The sequence below is a fragment of the Bufo bufo genome, chromosome 8 (assembly GCF_905171765.1).
Source record: "Bufo bufo chromosome 8, aBufBuf1.1, whole genome shotgun sequence".
Taxonomy (NCBI): domain Eukaryota; kingdom Metazoa; phylum Chordata; class Amphibia; order Anura; family Bufonidae; genus Bufo; species Bufo bufo.
The window spans coordinates 187,857,455-187,884,540 of NC_053396.1; the positions used below are offsets into that span (position 1 = coordinate 187,857,455).

General features: G+C 46.8%; 1 pseudogene; it reads right to left on the minus strand.

The window, feature by feature from the left end:
• LOC121009423 overlaps window positions 1–22,901 on the minus strand; it is a 39,960-nt pseudogene extending 17,059 nt beyond the window's left edge.
• Between the last annotated feature and the right edge of the window lie 4,185 nt (window positions 22,902–27,086).

Consider the following 27,086-nt stretch of genomic DNA (forward strand, 5'->3'; position numbering starts at 1 on the left):
GTAAAAAAGGAGTGTGCTCGTTCTCAGTTTGTTTAAGAGATTCGAGCTCCTGATGACTTAGCGTGCCAGGTTCTCTTAGACAGTTTTCCGGTTCTGTGGCGTCAGCCTGGATGAAATTCCACACTTGGTATGACACGGGTTCGATTGGAGATAGGCTGGGGGTCTTGGATCAAACGCGTTTCGGGGCTTCACATTGCCCCTTCCTCAGTTGATCACTGAGGAAGGGGCAATGTGAAGCCCCGAAACGCGTTTGATCCAAGACCCCCAGCCTATCTCCAATCGAACCCGTGTCATACCAAGTGTGGAATTTCATCCAGGCTGACGCCACAGAACCGGAAAACTGTCTAAGAGAACCTGGCACGCTAAGTCATCAGGAGCTCGAATCTCTTAAACAAACTGAGAACGAGCACACTCCTTTTTTACGACTGCCAACTTAATCCAGCGTGGAAGCAGGCAGACACAGGCTTGAAAGTCAACGGCTCTTGAATTGTACGGAACGGTGCCCGGAGCCGTACTAAACCGGAGGCGGAAGACAACCTGGGAACAGCTACTGGGTGACACAGAGAACCGGAGCTTCAGTAGTGTTTATTACACACTAATAATTATCGAACAGTGAGTACTAGCGGGACGCCGCATATTACACCCACTGCAACATTAACATTGCTCTTTTACCGTTCTATTGAATTGGATCATCCATACAATTTGCTCCAACAGTAGTAGCATTTCTTTGGGCCAGGAACCCGATTGTCCTACAAATTATCTGATACCAGCCGTGCTTTATTATTCGTTATATTATTCGTTATTTTATTCTTATTTATTGTTTAATAATCACTATTTCTAATTTCTTTTAGGTTCTAATGCATTATTATATTCTATTGTTATTTTATTGACTTCCAGACAGTCGAGTTTATCACAGTGTATTTTATTGTATTTTAGTGATCCATTAAGCCATCAGCTATATTAATAAATACTAATAAATTTTGAATTTAGTAATCAGTATCGATTTTATTCGTGGTTCTACCTACAGTGTGAGTGCCCAGTATACCTTTTTATATGGTTAAATCTTGTTAACAAGATTAAAAGGTATGAAAAAATCTTATATAAACAAAGAAACTCTGAGGATAAATGGTTTAAGGTGTGGGAAGAATGGAATTTAAAAAAAATTCTGCCTCAACCTTTTTCTGCCTCAACCTCAATCATAACAGGAGAGAAAGTATATATACAAGATATATCATCTCCACATTTTTCAAACCACTCCTGGTTTTGGCTTCAAAAACTGCATCAAAAAACCTTAACATGTGGCAGCACCCTTAGGTCACACACATATAATAGTGTTCTATATGGCACTCAATCTGAGACTATGTTCAGGTGTCTCAAATTGCGCCTATTCAACCTAGAAACTCTGAAAACAGTCTATTGCTCTCAATCAATCTGGAGATGTAGCCTAGTAGTGCTACCAGAGGGTAAATAATACATACACGATCCTCATTAAAAATCAATAGAACATGTAATACATGGACCTGCTGAGTCCTCTCTGCTCTGGCTTATAATGGCCCTGAGAACAGAACCCCTTTCTATTAAGTTAGAATTCCCTAAAAGACTTTATACATGAAAACATTTGGTTGCTTTTAATATTTGTTCACATGTGGCACATATGTTACAGAAAGTTCTGTGGCTGTGCCATTCAGCTGAATGGCTCTTGCAGGATTTGAGGCTCCTGTACCATGTGCGAGCATGCAGAAAAACATGAGCAAAAACAATAGAAAATAGCCTTCAACTAGAAATAAATGCTCTTTTATAGCATATCTTGTGGAATATAATCATTCTTAGGCCTCATGCACACGACCGTATTTTGTTTCCGTGTCCGTTCCGTTTTCTTTTGCGGATAGGATGCGGACCCATTCATTTCAATGGGTCCGCAAAAAACGCGGACAGCACACCGTTTGCTGTCCGCATCAGTTTGTCCGTTCCGTTGCGCCGCAAAAAAAATAGCGCATGTCCTATTTTTTTCTAGTTTGCGGACAAGGATAGGCATTATTACAATGGATCTGCAAAAAAAACGGATCCGCAAAAAAAACGGATGCCATACAGAACGTCATCAGTTTTTTTTGCGGACCGCAAAACACATACGGTCGTGTGCATGAGGCCTTAGTGGTAATATTAAAGGGGTTGTCTCACTTCAGCAAATTGCATTTATTAAGTAGAGAGAGTTAATACAAGGCACTTAGGCTACTTTCACACTAGCGGCAGCCTTTTCCTGCAGGCTGTTCCGGCGGGGGAAGAGCCTGCCAGATCCGTGCTGCCGCTAGTGCACCGTGCTGCCGGAAGTTCGCTCCCGCCCCATTGACGGAATAAAACTACGACATGTTTGCAGTGCTGCGGCCGGACCTCTGGCCCGCCCCCATTATAGTCAATGGGGCCGGGTTGGACTTTCATGCGGCACGCGTGCACTAGCGGCAGCACGTATCCGGCAGGCTCTTCCCCCGCCGGAACAGCCTGCCAAAGAAGGCTGCCACTAGTGTGAAAGTATCAGTACTAATGTATTATTATTGGCTCTATTGCCTCATTTGCTGGCCGGATTCATTCCTCCATCACATTATACACTCCTTGTTTCCCTGGTTACGACCACCCTGCAATCTATTATCGGTGGTCAAGCTTGCACACTATAGGAAAAACACTAGACTATGTGCGCTCCCTCGGTCCCGGCCACCAAATATAAAAGTGTTTTTTCCTATAGTGCTCAAGCACAGCCACCATTGCTGGATTGCAAGGTGGTTGTAACCATAGAAACCAGCAGTATATATTGTGATGGAAAAATGAATCCAACCAGCAAAGGAAGCAATATGGACAATAATAAAATATTAGTAAGTGCCTTGTATTAACTTTCTCTACATGATAAATGCCATTTGCTGAAGTGAGGCAGCCCCTTTAACTCTGTAACGACAGGTGAAAATGTAGTCCTTTCAAACCAAACAAGCTTTTCTAATCTTTGCCTATGGTCGGCGGTCCATCAGAGAAGTCGGTGGGGGTTTTGCTAGAGAATTGTACAGGTGGTGATCAACAATACATACTTTAAGGCATTTTTTAGATTCAGAATATTAATGGCTTCTCCTCAGGATAGACTATTAATATAAGATCAGTAGGGGTCTAACTCTCCTCAGCCATTTGACAGACCCTCCTGCCTCTTCCTTGTCTACCTGCATGGTGTGTACTTAGTTGCGACATTGCAGGATGTTGCAGCTTTGTCCCACTCAAGTGAGTTAAGCTGCAATATCCTGCGCCGGTGCTGCTAAGTACTGTAGTCACACGCCTACTGATATCATATCCTAAGGCCTGGAAAACCCCTTTTAACTATTTGTTCATTGGCTCTGGGAGACCATTGGCCCACAAAGAGCTCTACTCGTAGGCCTTTTGCTATCTCCACCATTCCTGCCTCACGTTTGATTAGTAAAACTACAGTAACATAAAATTAGATAAATCACTCACCGTAGTTTTTGTAGATAAAATCGAAGGAAGAAATATCACCTCGACCTAAGAAATCATCTCCTCTGTCCACGTAAACCTCTTTTACTGATTTGTATCCAGTGACCACTATAACTCTTCGGGAACCCAAGTAAATGGTGAACACCTCTCCATATTTCTCACTCAGCTGTAAAGAAATCAAAGATATATAATGTCACATTAAGTAATGAGTTTCCTCGTACAGTTCACTCATTGGGTGTTGGTGTGATCGTCTTGATCCAATAATTACATTCAAGTATATGCTTCACATATATACTAGCACCGGAATGCCACAGTGTACCTGCCCTGTTTTACCCAGACAGGGCCCATAAACTTCCAGAAACACCCCTATAGGACTAATGATGAACGTATCAATTTGTTCATCTGAACGGATTTCCATTTTTGAGAGAGCATCCTCAGAGCTGTAGACAATCCCTGCGCCAGCAGATTAACATTGGCACACATCTCACGTAGCCCTAATAATCTCACTCATGTGCTGTTACTGCTAGTATCGCTGCATGCTCAATGATAGAGGTGGGACGAATCCAATTTTTTTCGAATCCGAATCCGAAAAGGTTCTCGAATATATCGAATCTTTCGAATCTCGAATCCTACGAATCCTGTACATAATTGTGTGAACGCACGGTGTAAGAAACAAAGTCAGACCGCGTCAGTTTGTCTGAACCTCCACCTCCCAGTCACGGTCGCACCCTATATGACCGCGATGACCCCTGCTCCTATCACTACAGAACATACAGGGTAATACAGCGCCACATACCTCTTACATCCAGTGACGTCTCCTTTGATGTAGATGTTATCTGTCCTCATCTTCTCCTTTCAGACCTTCAGACCAGACCACCATTTTTCGTCTATGCAGTTTTAAAAAAAAAAAATCTTAGTTTACTACTTTTCCATCATCCTCCCATCTTCTGGACAAATCATCCTAACACCCCCAATACTGTTCCACTGTGCTCCCCAATACTATACTGCAGAAACAGATAATACCCCTGATAATACTAGTACCACACAGAGCCCCCCATATAAAATACCCCTTCTTTGTGGCCTCAGTAGATGCCCCCATAGTGCCCCCCAATAATGTGCCAATAAGAAGTGGCCCCACAGTGCCACCCAATAATGTGCCAGTAAGTGTCCCCATAGATGCCCCCCTAATCATGTGCCAATATCAAGTGCGGAGTGCCTCTCTCCTCCCCCCATGTGCCGGTATCATAGTGCCATCTCCCCCCCAATGTGCCAGTATCATAGTGCCATCTCCCCCATAATGTGCCAGTATTATAGTGCCACCACCCCCCATAATGTGCCAGTATCATAGTGCCATCTCCCCCCATAATGTGTCAGTATCATAGTGCCATCTCCCCCATAATGTGCCAGTATTATAGTGCCACCTCCCCCCATAATGTGCCAGTATCATAGTGCCATCTCCCCCCATAATGTGCCAGTATCATAGTGCCTCCCCCCCCAATGTGCCAGTATCATAGTGCCTCTCACCTCTCCCCCTGGCATCCACAGATCCCCCATCCTATAACAGTGCCATCCACAGACCCCCCCCCCACCCCATAACAGTGCCATCCACAGACCCCCCCACCCCATAACAGTGCCATCCACAGACCCCCCCACCCCATAACAGTGCCATCCACAGACCCCCCCCACCCCATAACAGTGCCATCCACAGACCCCCCCCCCCACCCACCCCATAACAGTGCCATCCACAGACCCCCCCACCCCATAACAGTGCCATCCACAGACCCCCCCCACCCCATAACAGTGCCATCCACAGACCCCCCCACCCCATAACAGTGCCATCCACAGACCCCCCCCACCCACCCCATAACAGTGCCATCCACAGACCCCCCCACCCCATAACAGTACCATCCACAGACCCCCCCCCACCCCTTAACAGTGTAATCCACAGACCCCCAATGCCGCTCCAGTACAGTTATAAAATGTGTAATTTAATTAATAATAATTGATTCATGCTGCCCCCTCTGTCTGTAGTACATTCAATACATCCTACTTACAGGGCTACTGATATCGTAATGCAGGCCGGCCGGGCAGACGAGCGGCAGAGTGACTGACGTCACGTCCCTGCGCCGCCTGCTTTATGAATGAAGCCGGCGGCGCAGGCAGGTGACGTCAGTCACTCTGCCGCTCGTCTGCCCGGCCGGCCTGCATTACGATATCAGTAGCCCTGTAAGTAGGATGTATTGAATGTACTACAGACAGAGGGGGCAGCATGAATCAATATTAATAGAATTACATATTTTATAACTGTACTGGAGCGGAGGGGCCGGAGCACAGTGAACGCACCGGCCCCCAGCTCCTCCTCCCAGTCCCTCCCACCGGGATTCGTTGGATTCGTTTCAGGTAAATTACGTCGGGATTCGAGTCCACGAATCCCCCGAATCCAGCAAGATTCGAGGGATTCGTGGATTCGACGAATCCCCCGTCCCATCTCTACTCAATGATATCAAAACTAACCTGCATCAATGATTTTGCATGCGTTGCCAAATGAATTTTTGGTTTACCAGATAGATCATTTGTGCATGAGCTGATACTCACAGTAACAGTGCATGCACAAGATTATCATGGCCACGGGAGATGTGCGGCCATGAAGGATGCTCCCTCTCAGATGTAAAATTCGTTCAGAGGAACAAATTGCTTCATAGGAGATGATTCACTCATCTCTACACAGTAAACAAAGTGGTATGCCCTTGCTGAAGTCAGTCATTGGCCACCTGTCACAAGGGTGTCACGACCTATCGCTGACCCTGTTGTGCCTGGGGTCATAAGGCCGCAGCGGGTGGCTACGTGCTTGGTTTCTCAAAGGATCGCTTCCGGTCCAGGTTTTCCTGATTAGGTTTGCGATCCTTTGTGTCAATTTTGTCAAGAGCCAGTTTTGCCAGGGGTTGTCAGAGAAAATAAAAGACGTGCTTGCGCTGTATGAGACTCCTATATCCCTTGAGGCCGCTATGTCGCTATCTATAAGAATTGATACACGCCTTAAGGATAGGCTGAGGAGTTCTTGTCCTCCAGAGACTTTTCTCAGGCAGGAGTCTGTTTGTTCTGACTCAGACGAACCTATGCAACTAGGGGGAGCCACTCGTCAGGTTGGTCCTCCTGGGGTTCACCGTAAGACAAGGGTTTGTTTTTTCTGTGGTCGGAGGGGTCATTTTATTAGAGCTTGTCCATCTGTACCTAAAAAGAAACAACCGCCGGAACTACTGACCCCAGGTTGTGCGGAGGATGAAAATCTGGGTTTATACATCTCCTCCATACAAACGTCTCAGTTTGTTTTGCCAACTATGGTAGTCTCGGGTAATAAAACTGAGACGATCTCAGTTTTTTTGGACCGTGGGGCTGGGGTTAATATGGTGGATACCCGATTCGCTCGGACTCTGGTTTTGTCTGTTAGTCCTTTATCTAGATCAATCCCCATATTCGCCATTGACACTGCTCCTCTTACTCAGGGGAACCTAACACACATTGTACATAACATACATCTTTGGTAGTGTTGATCGAGCACCAAAGTACTCAGGTGCTCAAGTAGAACACTTTGAGATGCTCGGGTGCTCGGCAGAGCACCCGAGCACAATGGAAGTAAATGGGAGAACCCGAGCATTAAACCAGGCATCCCCTGCTCTGAAAAGGGGAGGGTGTCTGGTTCATAGGAAAAGGTCAGAAATTGATGGAAACACCACTGAAATGGTTCGGGAACAGCATGAGGAGGATGTCTGGATGCATCTTGGACTCCCAGGTCGCTGCTGGGAACGATGTTGTCCCAGTAGTACACAACTTTTACAGACTGACAGTAATACGCGCCAAACCGAAGATAAAATTAATTTTAGAGGAAAAATTGTCAGGAAGCATTCTTTCCTGTATATTTACTTGTATATAAAGTGCAAGTGCTGCCAAAAATTATAAGGAAGAGGCACTCCGATATAACCTGTATATCACATAAAGAAGGGCCTCATTCACATTGTGGTACAATTGATCAGGTAGTGGGACTCCTACACTCATGAAGCCTATGCAGTATATGAAAGGGCTGCCAAAAATTACAAGGAACCGCCACTCCAATACACCCTTTATTACACATAAAGGAGGTCATCATACACACCCTTGAAAAATAATGATTGCTGGCCTGCTAGTGACCCTCAAAAACATTAGGAGCAAGGGCCTGCTGGCGACCCTCTAAAACAATAGGGGCGAGGGCCTGCTGCTGATCTGAGCATCTAAAAAATTAGGGGCGTGGGTCTGCTGCTGATCTGACCATATAAAACATTAGGGTGAGGGTCTGCTGCTGAGCTGAATATCTAACAAATTAGGGGTAAGGGTCTGCTGCTGAGCTGACCATCTAAAAAATTAGGGATGAGGGTCTGCTGCTGATTTGACCATCTAAAACATAAGTGGTGAGGTTCTGCTGCTGATCTGACCTTCTAAAACATTAGGGTGATGGTCTGCTGCTGATCTGACCATCTAAAACATTAGGGGTGAGGGTCTGATGCTAATCTGACCATCTAAAACATTAGGGGTGAGGGTCTGCTGCTGATCTGACCATCTAAAACATTAGGGGTGAAGGCGTGATGCTAATCTGACCATCTAAAACATTAGGGGTGAGGGTCTGCTGCTGAGCTGACCCTCTAAACCATTAGGGGTGAGGGTCTGCTGCTGAGCTGACCCTGTAAAATATTAGGGGCGAGGGCCTGCTGAGCTGACCATCTAAAACATTAGTAGCGAGGGCAGCCTAATAAGCATGTTGATATGATGGAGGAGGAGGAGGACGAGAAAAGTAAGATTGAACCATATACCCTTTTTTTGGTGGAAGGGGTGTATGGGAATACAGTGTATTCAATACACCATAAAAGCCACAATTAAAGTGCCTTTATGTTCAGCCGCTTTCCTCTGGTGGAGTAGAGAAGTCAGGGGCAATCCAGGCCTTGTTTATTTTGATAAGAGTCAACCTGACAGCATTTTCAGTTGACAGTCGGGTGCCCCAGCAACACTAGATACCAACTCTGACAAAACGCTGGCGGCAGGGCAGGCCAGCACCTCCAAGGCGTAGAGAGCCAGTTTGTGTCCAGCTTGTTCACCCAATAGTAGTAAGGTACAGAAGGATCATTGAGGATGCTAACACGGTCTGCTACGTACTCCTTCACCATCTTCCAAAACTTTTCTCTCCTTGTGACACTAGGCCGCGCATCAGGATGAAGGTGCTGGCGTGGTGTCATGAAACTGTCCCAGGCCTTGGAGAGTGCTGCCTTTCCTTTGTTGGAACTGCTGTATGTTTCCCTCGTCTACCCTCTTCGGCTGCTCAAGGAACTATGTACTCCAGTTGTCAGCTGGAAATTTTTTGAGCAATTTTTCCACAAGGACCTTCTTGTATTGCACCATTTTGCTAGTCTTCTCCACCACAGGAATGAGAGATGAGAAGTTCTCTTTGTAGCGGGGGTCGAGAAGGGTATACAACCAGTAATCAGTGGGGAATTGAGTCAGCACAACCTGTATGTAGGTGCACATCACTATGGCGAAATACATATACAAACGGAAAATACAAATGTGATAGCACTCTATATCCAGCATTCTGCCCTGCCTCCATGCTGGATGAGGCATTGGTGTACATTTTGGCCAAAGCGTTTGTATATGTATTTCGCCATAGTGATGTGCACCTACATACAGGTTGTGCTGACTCAATTCCCCACATTTTTTCTTTGTAGTATATATTGGAGGCGTGGCGATCTCCTTGGAGTCATGCACACCTGACCAGTCAATCTGTCCTGGAGGCTGGTTTTATAGTCAGTATAAAACTGAGTCTGCTTATATAGAACCTACCAGTAGCCATTTGGCTCCAGGAGAAGTATATGGTGGGCTCAGCGTGCATGTTGGTACTTGCATCCCTAGATCCGATGAAAGCTGTAATGGCACCGGACGGGGTTAAAAGCAGAGTGTGCTTGGCGTGCACGCTGACCTGCATTCCCTGGACTTTGTGTGGCTGTCATGGCCCATAAACAGGTAGGAACTAGTGTTAGGGACCACTCAAATAGAGGCGACCTTGACGTGGTGAGTGGCTTATTACGCTTTGGCCAAAATGTACACCAATGCCTCATCCAGCATGGAGGCAGGGCAGAATGCTGGATATAGAGTGCTATCACATTTGTATTTTCCAACCAGTAATCAGTGTTGTCCAAAATGTGTACAACGCGAGGGTCACAGGAAAGGCAGCATAACATAAAGTCAGCCATATGTGCCAGAGTCCCAACAGACAAGACTTCGCTGTCCTCATCGGGAGGATAACTCTCAATCTCCTCTTCCTCCTCTTCGGCCCATCCACGCTGAACAGATGGAATAAACCTTCTGTGGGTACTACCCTCTGTAGCGGAGGCAACCGTCTCCTGTTCCTCCTCATCATCATCATCCAATTCGTGCTGGGAAGATGAATGGAGGGTGCTCTGGCTATCACCTGTGTACTCTCTTACCCCATTTCCACCTCTTCCACATGCAAAGCGTCCTCCTTCATTGTGAGCAGCGAGCGTTTGAGAAGACACAGCAGTGGGATGGTTACGCTGATAATAGTGGCATCGCCGCTCACCATCTATGTTGATTCCTCAAAGTTGCATAAAACCTCACAGAGGTCAAACATCCATGCTAACTCCTTGCTTGTGAAGAGCAGAAGCTGACTGGAAAGGTGACGACCATGTTGCAGCTGGTATTCCACTACTGTCCACTGCTGCTCACAAAGCCTGGCCAACATATGGAATGTGGAGTTCCAGTGCATACTCACGTAACACAACAATCGGTGAGCTGGCAATTGCAAGCGCTGCTGCAGCGTTGCCATACCGGCGGCAGCTGTAGATGACTTTTGGAAATGATCACATACGCGGCACACCTTCACCAGTAGCTCAGGTAAGTTGGGGTAGGTTTTGAGAAACCGCTGAACCACTAAGTTGAACACATGGGCTAGGCAAAGTATGTGTGTGAGCTTGCCGAGCTCCAAAGCCGCCACCAAGTTAGGGCCATTATCAGACACAACCATGCCTGGTTCTAGGTTGAGTGACAAGAGACAATACTCATTCTGGTCTCTTATCCCCTTCCACAGCTCTGCGGCGGTGTGCTGTTCATCACCTAAACATATTAGTTTCAGCACGGCCTGTTGCCACATCCCCACTGCAGTGCTACACTGCTTCCAGCTACTGACTGATGTCTGACTGGTGCTGCAAGATGCTAATTCAGAGGTGGAAGTGGAGGAAGAGGTGGAGGAGTAGAATGGGGGGTTTGCGGCCACTAATGTAGGTGATGGCGGAAATCCTGATGTAAGTAGAGCCCGCAATACTTGGCGTAGGTAGCACCTGTGCCATCCCAGGGTACGACTCGCTCCCAGCCTCCACAACTATCACCCAGTGTGTCATCAGGGAAATGTAGCGTCCCAGGCCACAAACACTTGTCCATGTGTCAGCCGTTAAGTGGACCTTCCTAATAACTGCGTTGGTCATGGCACGGGTCATGTTACGGGACACATTCTGGTATAAGACGGGGACGGCAAACCGGGAAAAATTGTGGTGGCTGGGGACTGAGTAACGAGGGACGGCTGAAGCCATCAGGCTGCGGAAAGCCTCAGTGTCCACAAGCCTAAATGGCAACATTTCCAAGGCAAGCAATTTGGAAAGGTGCGCATTTTGGGATATGCCCTATGGGTGGTTGGCTGGGTATTTGCGCTTTCGTTCAAAGGCCTGTCATATGGACATCTGTAAGCTGTGCTGGGACACAGAAGTGGATGTGCTAGCTGATAGTGCTTGCGAAGGTCCAGGTGCAGGGCGGGAGGCATCCGGGGGAAGAGGAGGCAGTGGTGTGACCCGCAGACACTGATTGTGGACCCAGGCGTTCGGCCCACCTATTAGGGTGCTTTGATGCCATGTGGCGGATCATGCTAGTGGTGGTGAGGTTGCTAGTGTTCACACCCCTGCTCATTTTGGTATGGCACAGGTTGCAAATGACAATTCTTTTATCGTCTGCACTTTCCTGAAAAAAGCGCCAGACTGCGGAACACCTACCCCTTGACAAGGGAGATTTCCGCAAGGGGGTGCTCTGGGTAACAGTTGCGGTCCTGTTTGGTATGGCCCGCATTCTCCCTTTTGCCACCCCACTGCCTCTTCCAGCTTGTTGCGGTGCTGCGGATCCCTTCCCCTCTGTACTGCTGTCCTCACTCGGCTTGCCACCTTCCCAGGTTGGGTCAGTGATTTCATGGTCCACCAACTCCTTTTCCACTTCCTCATTCTGGTTACCCTCCTGGCTTGTTGACCTAACAACAACCTCACTTATTGACAACAGTGTCTCATCCCCATCATCAACCTCTTGAGACACTAATTGCGGTTGACTTATTGGCAATTGTGTCTCTTCTTCTTCATCCACCTTGTGAAACACTAATTGCTGTACCCCACCGTCATCTTCTTGTGACTGTGGATGCTCAAGAGTTTGGGCATCAGTGCACACAATCTCCTAATGTCCTTTTTCAAGCAGGTTTGGAGAGGGGCCCAAATCAAGGAATGGTGACGAAAAGAGCTCCTCAGAATATCCAAGTGTGGAATCACTTGTTTGGCAAGACTCTTCATGGTGGGAGGAAGGAGGATCAGGGTGAGGATTCTGTTGACCAGACTCTTGGCTACTGAGACTGGACTTTGTGGAAGACAGGGTGGTGCCTAACCGACTGGAAGCATTATCTGCTGCAATCCAACCGACCACCTGGTCGCACTAGTCTGACTTCGAGAGTGGTGTCCTGCACTGCCCTGAAAACTGGGACATGAAGATAGGTATCATGGATGAGTGTGTTTCTTGTGCTCTGGCAGCAGGCACAGTTTCACCGCGCCCAGGGTCACGGCCTCTGCGTGCACCATCAGCAGCACGGCCACTTCCCCGTCCCTTACTGCTCGCCTTCTGCATATTAAATGGTATTTATACTTGCAATTATGTCACACGTACAGTAGCGCAGGTTTTGTAAGAGTATGCACAAATAAATTAAACTGAATGTGACTGATATTTAGGATGTGCAAACGTTATTAAGGAGATGTAGCGCAGGTAATGTCGCTGTCACCAGCGGCGGAAAAATTTAACTGAATGTCACTGATATTTATGATGTGCAAACGTTATACAGGAGATGTAGTGCAGGTAATGTCTACAGTGTTCATTTTAGGACATGGTCAGATATCATAGTCAAGTATCAAAATAATGTCAATGTGACACCTGACCCTGACCCTGACTCTGACACCTGACTCTGACACCTGACTCTGACACCTGCCTCTGACAGCTGAAACTTGACACCTGACCCTTGACACCTGACACCTGACTCTCACATCTGACTCTCACATCTGATTTTGACTTATGCTCTTCATAGGTCAGGGTCAAAGTTACAATGAGTTATAGATATACTATGTATTTGTATGCTAAATCACACAACCAAAGTACGTCTATTGCTGAGCTTATAGCTCTGTGCCTAAAATGCTGTAAGCTAACACATTACAGTGTTATTTGAGCGCATAGCTGATAGCACAGTGGTAAAGCAATTGCCTCATACCCAGTGTTTCTGTGTTCAAAACTCCTTTAAGCCGTTAATTTTTTTTTACATTTTATTAAGCCGTAGATAAGAGGCAAATTTAATGATGTGTGACGCTGATATCTGACTTCCTTCACTTGTCAGTGTCACAAACGATTTTAGGTTTACTGTGTTTTTTGGTATACTACATCTCATAGATCAAAAAAAAAATCACCACTTTTGGTGTCTAAAGCTATAGCTCAGTAGTAAGACACTTGCTTTGCATGTAGTGTTCATGAATTCAAAACCCCTTTCAAGCATTTTCTTTTATAGAGCTCTAGATCAGATACAAATTCAGGTGGTGTGTGATGAAGTAGTCCTTTTTTATTTTATTAAGAGTACATGGGCAGCACTATAGTAAAGGGGCACTAATTTACTGTATCTTCAGCTATTTCCAGGTGACTGAGTTATTATTATTATTTTTTTGTTGTCTTGAAACCGTCACTGTACAATATAATAATGTATTCTTATTTCTTAGGAAGGAGTCTAATTATCAGATCTGTAAATCACTTGATTGCAATTATTTGTCGGAATCCACCCTAACATAAGCTGCAAAGATATGACCACTAGGGGTCTCACTAGTCCACTGTGGTTAGGCATGTTCCAGCTCTCCCAGCAAATACAAGCAGGAGGAAGTTTGGGCGTGTTCTGGAGTAGCTGATGAGGAGACTTGCCAGATTCACTGCCTCTTCACAGATCTGCCAACCAAATTATCTTACTGTAACTCTGCTGTCCTCCGCTATCTTACATGGCATATACATTGATTCACCTCTCTCAAGTGTGTATGCAGTTCCATATTAGCCAGAATCACAGTATTTCTGGGACCCCTGATAAAGTTGATTATTCACTGTATACAGAGCTGTGTCCTGGATTATACATATCTACTGTATATATGTGTATTATACACACAGTGTGCTATAGCTTCACCACACTGAGATCTGCTCAGAAAGCTGATATACATATTACTGCTTTATCCACAGACACAATATATGATCATACAGATTGCAGTACTATGTGATAGCTTCTAAGTATAGAAAAACCATGTGGTAATGTCCCTATGTGGTAATGTCATAGCTTGGAGTTTGCATTAATGGCTTTGCATGTAGATATCCCAGGTTTAAGTCCCCAGAAAGACATTTTTTTTTCTTTAATAGCATATACTATAATAAATAATATGTCATTAACCCGTAGGATACCAGCGCTGTACATGTATGTCGCTGGAAACACGGTCACAAATCCCAGCGCCGTACAGGTACAGCGCTCTGATCGGGCGGCCACAGGAGCTACTCCCTCCCAATCAGCTGCAGGGGTCCGGCAGTCACTGATAGTTGGACCCCCGCTGTATGCGCCGGCATTGGTGAAAACAATTATGCCGGCTCATTAACCCTTGCACTGCCGCGGTCAGCGCTGACCGCTGCGCGTGCGGTATCCTGCCGGGTGAAGGGTGTCCATCGGGTCCCCGTGGTGCTGTCACGTCAGCCTGCTGTCTAGCCCTGTCAGTCAATGGGGGGAGGGTGGGGGGCTGAAGAGCACAGGGGGTGTTACAGAGAATTGCTCAGAATATTTAGCCCCGCCTCTGAGTGCTCGAATTGTTTATTTGCATATGAATAAAAACACAGATATCTCTGCAGCTATTTATCATACATAATCAGCATAATGAGCCCTACCAGGCAGTCTGTGTGGTCTAATAGGGTTGATTCTGGTGACAGAGCCTCTTTAACCTCTTACGGACACAGGGCGTACCTGTACTCCCTGATGTCCGAGTCCTTAAGGACACAGGTCGAACAGGTACGCCCTATGTATTTCCGATCACCACTGCGCGGCGGACGGTGATCGGAATGGTGTGCCTGCTGAAATCATTCAGAAGGCACCCTGTGACAATGCTGAGGGGGGTCCTGTGACCCCCCCCCCCCCTCGCCCCATATCGGCAATCGCTGCTAACCGCAGGTCAGTTCAGACCTGCGGTTTGCAGCATTTCCGGGTTATTTGGGTCTCTGGTGACCCGATGACCACGAATACGAGGGTACTTGGTGGTGTAATATGAAAAAAAAACTAAAAAAGTCATATTCAGTGAAGTCCACTGTGCGAATCTGGATTCCTGGTTGGCCAACAAAGTCAGGAATCAAGGGCTCAAAATACTCTGGGGTACTTTAGCCAAGTACACTGGTAGAGGGCTCAGGTGAACTTGCCTGGTGGGCCAAAAAACTAGTACGAGCCCCAGGGCAGCTCATACTAGTGTGGGTCACAGGGTCCCTGGCATGGGGGGCTCCGGGCTCCGCCTGGCGGCGTCTCTGCCGCCTTGGGGGCTCATCATCATCATCACTAGATGGTGAGGAGAACGAGGATGACAACAGGAAAGTGGGGTCATCCTCGATCTCACTGGGGCTCTCGGAGTTGGAGAGCAGCTAGGCGTATGCCTCCTCGGCCGAGAACATCCGGCGGGCCATCTTAGAATGCTAAAGGGGAATGCATGTGTGTGTAAAACTTTGTTTAGTGTGTGTGGAGGGGGACGGTGTGTTTTTATGTATACCCTACCCTAACCCACCCTAACCTAACAGAATCCCCGAAAAATTGCTCACACCCCAAAAACTCGCTGATCAGCGGTACCAAGCTGATTAGCGGTGGGGTGGGCGATGCGCTAACAGTGGCCGGGCGCTTTTTTATGGCTAAGAGTGCTGGCCACAGTCAGCGCACCAACAAAAAGAAAAAAAATGCGCTTGCGCCCCAATATATGTGGGGGGGCCAGCTGCAGCACCCCTGGGAGGACAAAGGTCGCACAGGGTGCTGTGGACCCCAGACACCCTCAGATCCGGGTGCTGCACACACAAAAAAACTTATTTTTTTTCACTATCCCTGCCTAACCTTAAGCTCTCCGTAAGGCCTCTTTCACACGGGCGTGTCCGGATTAGGTCCGGATGCGTCCCGGTGCATTGCGGCAAACCCGCGCGAGTAGGTAGGCAATTGCAGTCAGTTTTGACTGCGATTGCGTTCCGATGTTCAGTTTTTATCGTGCGGGTGCAATGTGTTTTGCACGCGCGTGATAAAAAACCGACTGTGGTACCCAGACTCGAACTTCTTTACAGAAGTTCAGGTTTGGGTTAGTTGTAGTGTAGATTGTATTATTTCCCCTTATAACTTGGTTATAAGGGAAAATAATAGCATTCTGAATACAGAAAGCATAATAAAATAGGGCTGGAGGGGTTAAAAAATATATATATTTAACTCACCTTAATCCACTTATTCGTGCAGCCGACTTCTCTTCTGTCTTCATCTGTGAGCAATAGGACCTTTGATGACGTCACTGCGTTCATCACATGGTCCATCACATGATCCATCACCATGGTGATTGATCATGTGATGAGCGTAGTGACGTCATCAAAGGTCCTATTGCTCACAGATAAAGACAGAAGAGATGCCGGCTGCGCGAACAAGTGTATTAAGGTGAGATAAAAAATTTTAATTTTTTTTAACCCCTCCAGCCCTATTTTACATTCTGTATTCGTCACCTAGCAACCGTGCGTGAAAATCGCACTGCATCCGCACTTGCTTGCGGATGCTTGCGATTTTCACACAACCCCATTCATTTCTATGGGGCCTGCGTTACGTGAAAAACGCACAAAGAGGCGCATACTGCGATTTTTACGCAACGCACAAGTGATGCGTGAAAATCACTGCTCGTGTGCACAGCCCCATAGAAATGAATGGGTCGGGATTCAGTGCGGGTGCAATGCGTTCAACTCACGCATTGCATCCGCGCGGAATATTCGCCCGTGTGAAAGGGGCCTAAATGTTTATATGCCAGATGGCACTTTATGGGGTCTAAGGGGCCACGGATGGCGGCGGATTGTGTGGGATGCAGAGGAACCGACACGGGCTCCTCTCTCCTTGCTTACACAGAAGTCTGTAGGCGGGGAGAGTGGAGCTCCAGACTTTATCTCCAGGTCAGTCCCTCCAGCCAATCACAGGTGATCTCACCCCTCTGTCACCGCCACCTCACAGGATCTACGGAGGGTTATTGGTGGTGTATATTACACCACCGATCACCCTCCTATTCTGGGCCATCGGGTCACCAGAGACCAGAATAACCAGGAATGCTGCAAACCGCAGGCATTGTCACAGGGTGCCTTCTGAATGATTTCAGCAGGCACACCGTTCCGATCACCGCCTGCCGCGCAGCGGTGATCAGAAATGCATAGGGCGTACCTGTTCGACCTGTGTCCTTAAGGACTCGGACATCAGGGAGTACAGGTACGCCCTGTGTCCATAAGAGGTTAAAGAGGCTCTGTCACCAGAATCAACCCTATTAGACCACACAGACTGCCTGGTAGGGCTCATTATGCTGATTATGTATGATAAATAGCTGCAGAGAGATCTGTGTTTTTATTCATATGCAAATAAACAATTCGAGCACTAGAGGCGGGGCTGAATATTCTGAGCAATTCTCTGTAACACCCCCTGTGCTTCTTCAGCCCCCCCCCCTCCCCCCAATGACTGACAGGGCTAGACAGCAGGCTAACGTGACAGCACCACGGGGACCCGATGGACACCCTTCACCCGGCAGGATACCGCACGCGCAGCGGTCAGCACTGACCGCGGCAGTGCAAGGGTTAATGAGTCGGCATAATTGTTTTCACCAATGCCGGTGCATACAGCGGGGGTCCAACTATCAGTGACTGCCGGACCACTGCAGCTGATTGGGAGGGAGTAGCTCCTGTGGCCGCCCGATCAGAGCGCTGTACCTGTACGGCGCTGGATTTGTGACCGTGTTTCCAGCGACATACATGTACAGCGCTGGTATCCTACGGGTTAATGACATATTATTTATTATAGTATATGCTATTAAAGAAAAAAAATGTCTTTCTGGGACTTAAACCTGGGATATCTACATGCAAAGCCATTAATGCAAACTCCAAGCTATGACATTACCACATAGGGACATTACCACATGGTTTTTTCTATACTTAGAAGCTATCACATAGTACTGCCATCTGTATGATCATATATTGTGTCTGTGGATAAAGCAGTAATATGTATATCAGCTTTCTGAGCAGATCTCAGTGTGGTGAAGCTATAGCACACTGTGTGTATAATACACATATATACAGTAGATATGTAAATCCAGGACACAGCTCTGTATACAGTGACTAATCAACTTTATCAGGTGGTCCCAGAAATACTGTGATTCTGGCTAATATGGAACTGCATACACACTTGAGAGAGGTGAATCAATGTATAAGCATGTAAGATAGCGGAGGACAGCAGAGTTACAGTAAGATAATTTGGTTGGCAAATCGTGAAGAGGCAGTGAATCTGGCAAGTCTCCTCTTCAGCTACTCCAGAACACGCCCCAAACTTCCTCTGCTTGTATTTGCTGGGAGAGCTGGAACATGCCTAACCACAGTGGACTAGTGAGACCCTAGTGGTCATATCTTTGCAGCTTATGTTTGGGTGGATGCCGACAAATAATTGCAATCAAGTGAATTTACAGATCTGATAATTAGACTCCTTCCTAAGAAATAAGAATACATTATTATATTGTACAGTGACGGTTTCAAGACAACAAAAAAATAATAATAACTCAGTCACCTGGAAATAGCTGAAGATACAGTAAATTAGTGCCCCCTTTACTATAGTGCTGTCGATGTACTCTTAATAAAATAAAAAAGGACTACTTATATCACACACCACTTGAATTTGTCTCTGATATAGAGCTCAATAAAATCTAAAATATTAAAAGCCTGAAAGGGTTTTGAACCCATGAACACTACATGCAAAGCAAGTGTCTTACTACTGAGCTCTAGCTTAGACACCACAGGTGGTGATTTTTTTGATCTATGAGATGTAGTATACCAAAAAACACAGTAAACCTAAAATCGTTTGTGACACTGACAAATGAAGGAGGTCAGATATCAGCGTCACACATCATTTAAATTTGCCTCTTTATAGGGCATAATGAATGTAAACATTTTTAGCGGCTGAAAAGGGGTTTTGAAAGACTGGAACATGGGGCAACGTCATTACCACTGAGCTACCAGCTTGCCTTGATGAGCTTGTGATTTTTGTTCATTTATGTGTTGTAGCATATAAAACCACAGTAAACCTAAAATCGTTTGTGACACCGACAAGTGAAGGAAGTCAGATATCAGCGTCACACATCATTTAAATTTGTTCTTATCTAGGGCTTAATAAAATGTAAACATTTTTTAGCGGCTTAAAGGGGTTTTGAACACAGAAACACTGGGTATGATGCAATTGCTTTACTACCGAGCTATTAGCTATGCGCCTCATAATAACACTGTAATGTGTTAGCTTACAGCATTTTAAGCACAGGGCTATAAGCTGAGCAATAAACGTACATTGGTTGTGTGATTTAGCATACAAATACATAGTGTATCTATAACTCATTGTAACTTTGACCCTGACCTATGAAGAGCATAAGTCAAACTCAGATGTCAGAGTCAGATCTGAGAGTCAGATGTCAGGTGTCAGGGTCAAGTGTCAGGGTCAAGGTCAGGTGTCAGCCATCAGGTGTCAGCATCAGGTGTCAGAATCAGGCGTCAGGGTCATGCGTCAAGGTCAGGTGTCAGAGTCAGGTGTCAGAGTCAGGTGTCAGGGTCAGGTGTCAGGTGTCATAGTCAGGTGTCAGGGGTCAAGTGTCAGGGTCAGGTGTCAGAGTCAGGTGTCAGGGTCAAGTGTCAGGGTCAGGTGTCAGGGGTCACATTGGCATTATTTTGATACTTGACTATGATATCTGACCATGTCCTAAAATGAACACTGTAAATGTCACTGCTGTCACTAGCGGCTACGTTATACAGAGATGTAGCGCAGGTAATGTCGCTGCTGTCACCAGCTGCTAACGTTATACAGGAGATGTAGCCGCAGGTAATGTTGCAGGCTGTACCAGCGGCTATCGTTATACAGGAGATGTAGCGCAGGTACTGTCGCTGCTGTCCATCAGCAGCCAAACAATTACACGCAATTTAGCGCACGTTGCACTAATATATTTTCACAGCCAGATAAAACAATAGTCCTTAAAAGGATTGTTGGGTCTCTACATCTTTCAATACTCAAAACTCCCTAAAAAAAATTAGCAATTACCTCTCCCTACACTATCTGTCCTTCTGCTGCAGCTTCGCTCTGACTGAACCGAACCACGGAACGGCCAGCCACCCACTGTAATGCCAGTAACCAACATGGATTGGCTACAGCATTACAGTGAATGGCAGTACTTCCCACGCACGTTTATTGGCTGCATAGCAGCGAACAAACGTGCAGGGAGGAGACTTGAGCATCGCGCTCGAGCACACGTGGTGTTCGGCTGACCCACCGCAATGTGCCGAGCATGTGATGCTCGAGTGAAAAAGGTATTCGGCTGAGCATGTTCGCCCAACACTAATCTTTGGGTGGGGGCCCCTCCATAATGTGTTTATTTCTTGCTATATCCTTGAAGGTCTTCCCACTCCTATGGTATTAGGTCTTACCTGATTGGTAGCACACAATCCTGTTGTTTATTGGCAGGCCAGGGAGATATTGGAGTGGAGTGAGCATTGTAGGGGCAATTGCCTAAGTAGCAGTTGCTCGGCCACCTCCATTACAACCTTACCAGCATTTGTGTCCAACTTTGAGGATGTTTACTCTGAAAGGGGTGTCAGGAGTTACCACCCCATCGTCCCTATGATTGCTCAATTAACCTGCTCACTGGAGCAAAGTTACCTAAGACCAGGTTATATATACTTTCTGGCCCTGAAAGACAAGCATGAAGGACTATATTCCGAGAGTCTGGCTAAAGGACATATCAGACCCTCTTCTTCACCTGTGGCTGCAGGGTTCTTCTTTGTGAAGAAAAAAGATAGGGGCCTGCCTCCTTGCCTAGATTTTCGTGAACTAAATCGGATAACTATCCTCTTCCTCTCATTCCCGACCCCTTTAATCAGATTGTGGGTGCAAAATGATTTTCCAAAATGGATTTAAGGGGAGCCTACAATCTGATTCGCATTAAAGAGGGGCATTATGAAAACCTGGTCATGCCATTGGCCTGACTAATGCTCCTGCTGTCTTTCAACACCTTGTCAACGATAATCTTTTGTCATCTTGTCGGCAGATTTCTGGTGATATATCTTGTTAATATTTTGATATATTCACCCGATCTGGAGACACACATGGTACCTGTCAGGCAGGCTGTTGCAAATTTTACAGACGAAAAAGTTATATGCTAAATTGGAGAATGTGTGTACAATTCCTGGGGTATCTGCTATCAGGGTTCTGTATGGATCCAGAGAATGTCGCACGATCCTAGAATGGGATCTTCCTAAGAACCTAAAAGCTCTGCAGCGTTTACCGCCCCCTCCTATAATTGTCGATGGCAATTTGGAGTTTGAGGTGGCAAGAATTGTAGATTCTGGGTTTTGTCCGTCGCTCCCTTCAATATATGGTGCATTGGAGGGGTTATGGTCTGGAAGAAAGAATGTTGGTACCAGCTTGGAAGTAAACGCAGAAGGTTAATTCATTCTTTCACATTTCTCACCCGGAGAAACCTGGTCCCGAGTGTCCGGTGGCTTCCCGTAGAAAGGGGGTACTGTCATGAGGGTGTCACAACTTATTGCTGACCCTGTTGTGCCTGGGTTCAGAAGGTGGCAGCGGGGTGGCTACGCGCTTGGTTTCAGGAATTGCTCCATGACCCTAATGGATGAGAATGGATTCCAGTCTAGGTGTTCCTGCTTAGGTTTGCAATCCTTTTTGTCCACTTAGAAATCTGTAGCTTTTCCTTTCAGCTGTTCTCTGTCAGCCACTTCTAGCTACTATATATTCTCCCTTTCTGCTTCCCTTGTTGCCAGATATGCTGTAAACCTTTCTTCCAGATCTTCTGACCTCAGGTGGACAACAGTTGCTGTGGAAGCCGTTGGAACTGGAGCTGTTGTCCAGTACACTCCTATTGTTGTCTTCTGTTGTTGTCTCCCTTCAGGGATTGTTTATTGTATTTGTGTTGTTTGTCCTTTCCCTGTTGTTACCCTACGTGTCAGTGGTGAGGGGACTAGTGCTCCACCGCCCTTTTCACTACCTAGAGCTTATTTCATGGTAAGCCAAGGACGAGGCTCTTCCCTTCCCTCTGGCTGCACGTCTGTTACCTGCCATCTCAGACGGGATACCACCACGGTGCATGTGACCATGCCTATACCGGCTGGAAATAAACAACAGAGCCAGGGAGTAGGATCAGCAGGGAGCAGGTCAGTATGCATCTTTCAATAGGTGATACAGGCGATGGGACATAAGTAAAAAGTAATTACAGGAAAACCCCTTTTTTTTTGTTGTTTTTTTATTTTATTGCATAGGTCATTTTTTTACCACCATGCCTCAGGGACACAGAAAACAACTGATATCTAGGTCATGCCCCTAACTTTATGCCCTTCAACACAATAACAGTGCCAGCTACAGCGTCTCCAAATCAGTTAATGAATTAGTTCCCCCATAACAATGTTACCCAGTGTTATCATGATGCTCTTGGTGTTTCAGTATGTCTGTCGGCACAGTAGCAGTTTGTATATCTGAAAAAGCATATATGAGGTGTCTAGTTATGTTTTTGACTCACCAGTCAACTCGAAGAACACTTACTTTCAGCAGAGATTTCACTATGTCCCCTTTACTGAGCTGTAGGCAGTTTCCCAATATTGGCAGGGGAGTAGGTCCAGGTGGCAAATTCCCGTTTCTCCAGAAATGTTTAAAGCTGATGAATAAGATTAGACAAAGCCACCACCACTGTAAGAAGGAGAGTAACATCCTCTGAGAAATACATCCTGACTGCTGATTCTTGTCTTGTTCCAGCAGGTGAACTCTCTGCTCAGGGAATCTTCTCATTATGTACAGGGAGGACTATAGGCGGGGTGAGGGTGTTCTGATTTTATTTATCTTGTATTCAGATTATTCACAGTTCAGAAAATTTTTAGACTTTTTTGTGCCATGAAATTCTATTTCTTGAATGACCTCTCACAGAGGGAGTGTTTGTATTGATTAGTGTTGATCGCGAATATTGGAAACTTCGAGAATTCGCGAATAACTAGAATATAGTGCTATATCTTTCTAATCGCGAATATTCTAGATTTTTTTTATCATTACCCATGATCCCTCACTGCTTCTTGCCAATGAGAAAGCTGCAATATCTTTGACTTTAGGAGTAGTGTTGATCGCAAATTTTCGTATCGCTAATTTTCCGATTGCCGATTTTCGCAATCAAGAAAATAATCACTGGAGATCCTGAATTCTCGAATTCGCAAATATATGACGAATATTTGCCCAAATATTCGCGAAATATCGCAAACTCGAATATTGCCACTGCCGCTCATCACTGGTATTGATCTGGGTTGCTTGACTATGCACCATTTTGTGAAATATCCTATGAATACCATCCCCAAGAGCTATGGTTTCTAGCTAAAGGTACTCCTTTGCTTGACTCTTGAGCAGAAATCTAGGGTAAAGGTGATGGTCAAGGGGTGCTGGGAGTTGGACTCCTGCCGATATAATATTGATGACCTTCCTAGCCTGAGGATAGGTCATCACTATCCTGGCACTGCAAAATCCCTTCAATTAAAAGGCACCTGTCAGCAAATTTGTACCTATGCAACTGGCTGACCTGTTGCTTGTGCACTTGGCAGCTGAAGGCATCTGTGTTGGTCCCATGCTCCCCCATTGCTGAGAAAAAATTTCTTTTAATATATGCCAATGAGCCTCTAAGAACAACCTAGAGGCTCTGCTCTCTCTGCAACTGCTGCACCCTTTGCAATTTGATTCACAGGACCAGGCAGTGGTCCTGTCAATCATAGTGCAGAGGGAGCGGCAGTTGCAGAGAGAGCGGCAGTTGCAGAGAGAGCAGAGCCTCTAGGTGTAACGGCAACACCCCCGTTGCTCCTAGAGGCTCATTTGCATATATTAAAACATAATTTTTCTCAGCAATGCGGGTACATGGATTTAACACAGATGCCTTCAGCTGCCACACGCACATGTAACAGGTCAGCCAGTTTCATAGGTAAAAATCGCCAAAAATATCTTCCCTGAACTCCCTTATCTCTTACAGCATTGGTATTTATTGCAGTTTTTAAAACATCAATGGGAGCAGTACTACAATAACCAGCTGCATCCACTCCCCACAATGGAATGAGTTGTGTAGTACCAGTGCTGAGTTACATCGCTAGAGCTTCTGGGGAACATCTAATCGGCAGCGCATGGTGGGCTTCTGTGTGCGTCCACTCCGCAAAAGATAGGACAAGTCTAGTATTGAGCGAACTTCACTATTTTTGGTATCCGGACCCGAACCCGAACTTTGCTGGAAAAGTTTGGGTTCGAGTTCGGTGTTCGGGCATTTAATAAAGCTTGTTGAAAGGCTGCAGGGCAGCCAATCAACAAGCTTTAAGCTGTAGGCACTTAGAAGCCATCACAGCCATGCCTACTAATGGCATGGCTGTGATTGGCTGGTGCATCATGAGACCCAGCCTCTATATAAGCTGGATCACGTGCACCGCACATCAGCTCTCAGTAGTGAAGGGACAGAAAGCCGACAGCTGAAGTGAGGGACAGTGTTAGTGTGATTTTTTTTGTGGGTGCAATACACCATCTTTGCACCCCTGACACAGAAAGCTAATCATAAATCTGGCTGTAAATTCTGTGGGTGACCTACAGAGACTGTTTTTGTGGGTGCAATGCAACATTGTACTTTGTACCCCTGACACACAAATATAATGGTTAATCCGTCTGTTAGTTAGGTGCACGTCATTTATTGCGTGAAGTACACCTGCACTGCATACGTGCATAATATAGTTAATCCGTCTGTTAGTTTTGTGGGTGACCTCAAAGAACGAGGAGAGCATCAAATAAGGGTCGTGGCCCTGGTCGTAGTGCTGCTGGGGTTGGTGGAGCTCCTGTTGCAGGGAAGGGACGTTGTCGATCTGTGCCAGCTACACGCCCAAATGAAACAACTTCTCAGGTGTACGTAGGCGACAGAATGTTCAGCGTTATTTTGTAGGCCCGAATACCGGTGTACGAATGGTGAGGACAGAACAAGTAGAGGCGGTAGTAGATTGGGTGGCTGATGGTGCCTCCAGTTCCTTCACATTGTCTGCCACATGGTCCCCTGCTGAAATCGCAGAGTTGGCACCTGCAGCCCATGGGCACCTGTCTTTTACCTCACCCCCTTGCAAATCAGCCAAGCAGTCTGAGCCCCAAGTCATGCAGCAGTCTATTATGCTTTTTGAAGACTCTGCTGGCGGGGTTTCCGTGGGCCATTTACCTAGCCCTTGCCCCAGAAGTGAAGAGATTGAGTGCACTGATGACCAACCACCTGTTTCCAGATGTGGACATGGGAGGACCACCGCAGCACATCTCTGATGATCACGAAACACAGGTGCCAACTGCGGCTTTCTGCAGTGTGCAGACCGGCAAGGAGGGCAGGGGTGAAGAGTGGGTGGAAGAAGATGTGGATGATGATAAGGTCTAGACCCCTCATGGAATTAAAGGTCATGCGAGTGACGTGTGCAGTTCAGAGGAAGAGGTGGTGGTCACACAGCACCAGCCGCACAGCAAAAGAGGGAGCAGTGTGCAAAAGCAGAGTGGCCGTCCCCTAGCCAGTATGCCTGCTACTGCCCACCGCAACCAGGGACTGAGCACACCAAAGCCAGGTTTCAAGGAGTTCCCTGGCGTAGCAGTTCTTCAGACAATGTGCTAACGACAAAACGTGAGTAGTTTGCACGCTGTGCAATCAGAGCCTGAAGCAAGGCATAAATGTTCTAAACCTGAGCACCAACCTGCATGACCAGGCATCTAAATGCAAAGCACAAGCTGCAGTGGAGTAAACACCTCAAAAGCCATGAAAGGTCTCAAGCTCCTCCTGGTCCCTCTTCTGCTTCAGTCTTGGCCTCTTCCTCCCCCTCTGGAGTGATAGTGGCACCTGCCCCCCTGCAAACAGAGGATGTGGCAGCAACGCCACCACGTCCGTCACCAAGCATCTCCACAATGTCTCATGGAAGGGTTCAGCTGTCCATCTCCCAAACACTGGAGAGAAAGAGGAAGTACCCCCCTACCCACCCATGATCCCTGGCCCTGAATGCCAGCATTTTAAAATTCCTGGCCTTTAAAATGCTGTCATTCCATCTGGTGAGACGGAGACTTTTAAAAAACTTCTGGCGGTGGCTGTCCCACAGTACGTGGTTTCCAGCCACCACTACTTTTCCAGGCGAGCCATCCCCGCTCTGCACAAACCAAGTGTGGACAAAATTAGGTGTGCACTGCGCAATGCCATCTGTGGCAAGGTCCACATAACCAGTAAGCACAGGCAGGGACGTTATATCTCCCTAACTGCATACTGGGTAAATGCAGTGGCGGCTGGGCCTGAGGCGGATAGCAGTTTGGCGCATTTCCTTCCGCCACCGAGGATTGCAGGACATTTCTCTTTGCCTCCTGTTCCCTCCTCCTCCTACGCTTCCTCCTCTACCCGCCTCCTCATCTGGTCAGCATAACACCTTCACCACCAAATTCAGCACAGCCAGGGGAAAATGACAGGAGGCTGTTTTGAAACTCATGTGTTTGGGGGAAAAACCCAACACTGGGCAGAGTTGTGGACAGGCATGGAACAACAGAGCGATGAGTGGTTGGTGCCACTGAGCCTCAAGCCTGGCCTGGTGGTGTGCGATAATTTGCGAAATCTCATAGCAGCTCTGGGCCTAGCCGGTTTGACGCACATCCTTTGCCTGGCGCATGTCCTGAATTCGGCTCCTGAAAAAATTACCCCGATATGTCAGAGCTGCTGCAGAAAGTGCTTGCACATGCTGGAGAGACTGTGCGAGCAGCAGCAGGCGATAGTGGAGTTTCAGCTGCAGCACGCACGGGTGAGTCGCTCTGTGAACAGCACCACTTCACCACCAACGAGTGGGCCTCCATGCAAGATGTGTGTGCCATGTTGCGCTGTTTCGAGTAGTCCACCAACATAGCCAGTCAATCACAAGTGGCT